Source organism: Apium graveolens, chromosome 3 (assembly GCF_009905375.1).
Source record: "Apium graveolens cultivar Ventura chromosome 3, ASM990537v1, whole genome shotgun sequence".
NCBI classification, from domain to species: domain Eukaryota; kingdom Viridiplantae; phylum Streptophyta; class Magnoliopsida; order Apiales; family Apiaceae; genus Apium; species Apium graveolens.
Window position 1 is genome coordinate 110,145,077 of NC_133649.1, and position 3,827 is coordinate 110,148,903.

The 3,827-nt window shown below is 32.1% G+C and overlaps 1 long non-coding RNA gene across 1 annotated transcript; it reads left to right on the forward strand.

The window, feature by feature from the left end:
• Positions 1 to 459: 459 nt before the first annotated feature.
• LOC141712689 (uncharacterized) lies at positions 460 to 3,544 on the forward strand. The gene is made up of 2 exons (XR_012571646.1): positions 460 to 2,938; positions 3,035 to 3,544. It is a non-coding gene; the product is annotated as an uncharacterized LOC141712689 (long non-coding RNA).
• The last annotated feature ends 283 nt before the right edge of the window (positions 3,545 to 3,827 follow it).

Genomic DNA, 3,827 nt, shown 5'->3' on the forward strand with positions numbered 1-3,827 from the left:
TCAAATGATGGTAATTGTTTATTGACTAAACAGGTTACTTTATATTGAGATTTCATCATGACGACCAAATCACATAAACACTATGAAATATGTTATCCCAACATATTACCTTAGTTATGCTACATATTGTCTAATATAACATTGTGATTTTTCTGTTATCATAGCCAAAAATATGATGTTACATTAGTTTTAAAGTGTTACAGCTTGTAACATACTTGTAAAAATGTTAGCTTAGGGTATTAAAATATAAATATAATTTATTTTTAAGTTCAAATATTAATTTAATTTAATTTTACAAGAGTGTTCACATAAACACTCATATATAAGTTTTATTTAAATTATGAAAATAATAAAATATATATTACTAATTATTTTTTATATAATTTTTAAACATATTTTATGATTAAAATAAATAAAGAACTCATGTTTGGACTCACAGAGCGGGTCAAATGTTTGGGCTTAGAGCTGTAAAATTTGGGCTCCAGCCGCCCAAATTTCAGACACACTCAAAATTTGCGGACATTCTCTCTTTGTCTTTCACTCTCACACCGGACTCTCACTCAACTTTGCCTCTCTCTCTAACCTCTCTCTCGCCACCACCGCTTATCAATCTCTTTCACCACCACTTTAACTCTAATTCTCTCTTCACCACATTATCAATCTCTATTATGTATATATATAATATCTAATTATGGACCTTTTAATTAGGGCTCAATTGGGACTTTCTAATTAGGGCTCAATTGAATTGGGGATTGAGGCTTTGGTGCTTCATTTAGGGTTCTCTTTTAACTTTTCTTTTTCTTTGTTTTCAGGTGTTCGTGTTTAGGTTTGCAGTTCAAGACATTTTTAATGTATTTTTCAATTTAGGGTTTTACTTTAATTTAAGGTGTCCTTGTTTATTTTCTCTATTTTATTTGGAATTTAAGGTGTGTGAAGTTGTGTTATTAATTTCTACATCTCTTCATGTCTCTCTCTGTGTTTATCTCTTTATCTCTCTCCCCTTCTCTCTGTCTCTCTTTCTCTCTCTCTCTCTCTCTCTCTCTCTCTGTGCCTCCTCTCTCTCTCTCTCTCTCTCTCTCTCTCTCTCTCTCTCTTTCTATGTCTCTTCTCTCTGTGGATGTGTGTGTTTATGTATATGTTTACGGTTGCGATTACGGTTTCGTGTTTGTGTTTGTTTGTAGTTAATTATGTGGATTTATGTGATGAAAATTAACTGTTGTGTTTTATTGTTTTTGACTACAGGATTTTGGAGTTTTGAGTTCAGTTAGAGCTTGAGTATGGGTTTTGGGTTTTGGGCATGGATTTGGAGTTTCAATTCGGTTCAGTTGGAACTTGAGTGTTGATTTTGGTGTCTCTCTCTCCATCCTATTTTCTGTATTTTGCTAATCAAGATTTAGTTATGTGTGTGTATGTGTTTGTTACATTGGGTATGTGAGAGCCTAATTAAGGTTGGGTTATAATCTTGGAGTGGTAATGCAAGTTTTGGTTTTTAAATAGACGTAAACTAATTTCTCTTACATTATGATTATATTTATATGTGAAAAATAGCTGATATGCTCTCAGGTCTGTCACGGTTAACATGTAATCAAGGACTGTGGTTCAACCAACCTCCGATTAGACTGGAGAAGACATGGATTCGGTGTCTGCTACCAATAAACTGGAGGAAGAACTCTTAAAACGTGATGTTTTGATTGAGTTTTGCCATTTCAATGCATATAGTGGTTAATTTGCTCCTGTTTTACGGAGTCATGTTATATGAGAGGTGAAGCTGTATTCGGTTGATTAGAAAGTCAGAAACATGTTGTGGTATTAATACAATTAAACTACCTAGAGTCTACACCCTTCAACCTGCTCTTATTCTATGCCTCTTTTTGTTCTATTTTATATCTTATATAAGGATCAAGTCATTTCTTTTACTCGAAACAACTTATATGCTTAATATGGAAGAATGGTGACATATGGATGCCTGCAATGGTGGTATATGTAACCAGTTTAAAGTGACTAAATATTTAAAAAAGTTTTGATATTAGCTTTATAATCCCAAGTATTGCTTGGAAGGTTATGCTGGATGAATAATTCATCAAGTTTTTTCAAAATAGATGAAAATCATCGTACCTTAAAAAAAGTTAAAAATGTTCGTATTTATTTACTATCAAAAATGTTTAGAATGACTTGGTTCTAAATATAATGCATTTACCTAGTTGCCTCTTGGAATGTCAATAACCACCAATAAATGAAGAATAAATTTTGCTTTTTACAAGATGATTTTATTGTTTGTCATTTATTTCTTTGATCAACTGGTAACCCAGAGCTTGGTTAACAAAAAATATTAGTTTAAGTGTAGAGATGTTGCAATTAAGTAATTTTTACTTAATAGAATATTGACTTGTTTATTAAAACACACACCACAATATTGTATCTATTAATTGACTTATTTACTGCATTGTCATGTCTTGCTGCTTTCTTTTGGTATTTTCTTTTACTCTTTGTGTGTTTATGGCATCTGAAATACAAAATAAGTTACACAGGTGATAACTATTTTATAATCTTGTAAGATGGTCTTGTGAAAATAACTATTTTTATAAGGTCTGTGAAATTAACTATTTTTATAATCTTGTAAGATGGTCTTGTGACCCGGAACTCGGTTACTTTACCGGTTTTGTTGTCTGGTTATATTGTTTACCTTACCGGTTTCCAAGTCTGAATGTGTAGAGTAGCGGCATTATTATACTATTATTTCAGAATTAGTAAGTCAAATTAAATAGTTTGCCTTTATTTTTGGAATCACCTGTATTATTTCGGAAGTGGTTTGATATGAGGCCTATTTTATGTCAAAATGATGTTCTAGAACCAAGTTGGTTGAACTATTTGCAATGCAACTGTGGGACCTTTACTTGAAAAAACAGAAAGCAAAGAAATCTTGGTGGCCATTTGGAGGGTAAAACCCTTATCTGTTTGTATATCCATTTACAATTATAAAAGTCATAAACTAGTTATTGTCATCCTGAATTATTATTATTTTTTAATTTTTCAGGAACGATCAATCTACAGATTATGAAAATGACTCTATAAATCCTAGTTTTATGACTCTGTAAGATGTCAACTGATGGACATGACAAGCATCAAACTTAACATTTAATTAGTTAATACTTAATTTATAGGTATAGACCAAGGAGTAAGAAGATCAAATTAGTTTAAAGTGTGAATTGTTAGACAAGAAGTAAAGAATTAAGTATGTACTTTGTTTCTTTGTGATTTATTTCTTTAGTGGACTTTTGGTACAGAATAGTCCTGTGGCAGAGCAGCAACAAGATTCTATATAATTGGATAAAATGGAAGCCAAATTTGTTAGCACAGCTGAAGAATCTGAAACATGTGCTATCTCTTTTCCGTGTTGTTGAAGTAGCTTCCAGATTACTTAATTTAATTGTGATTCTCGTAAATTAGAATTGTAATGTTTGTAATTAGTAGATTATGAAGTTTGGGATGTATTAGATCTATGTAGTATATTTAAATTGTACATCGGTTTTATGAAATGGTTTTGTGGGATAGATCGTTGTGTTAATGAATTTGTTTTTGGGATTGCATAAGTATCAACAACACACTTTCATTTTTTTCAATTAGCAAAGTATTACATTAACTTTATAAAATGTTACAATAACAAAAAATGGAACCCACATTCCACGTCAGCATTGTGAGGCCCACATGCCACGTCAGCATTGTGGCGCACACATGCCACGTCAATATGCCACGCCAGTAGCCATGTCAATCTGCCACATCATCACCGTGACACGTCAGTATGCCATGTCAGTAAAATGTAGGGCCCA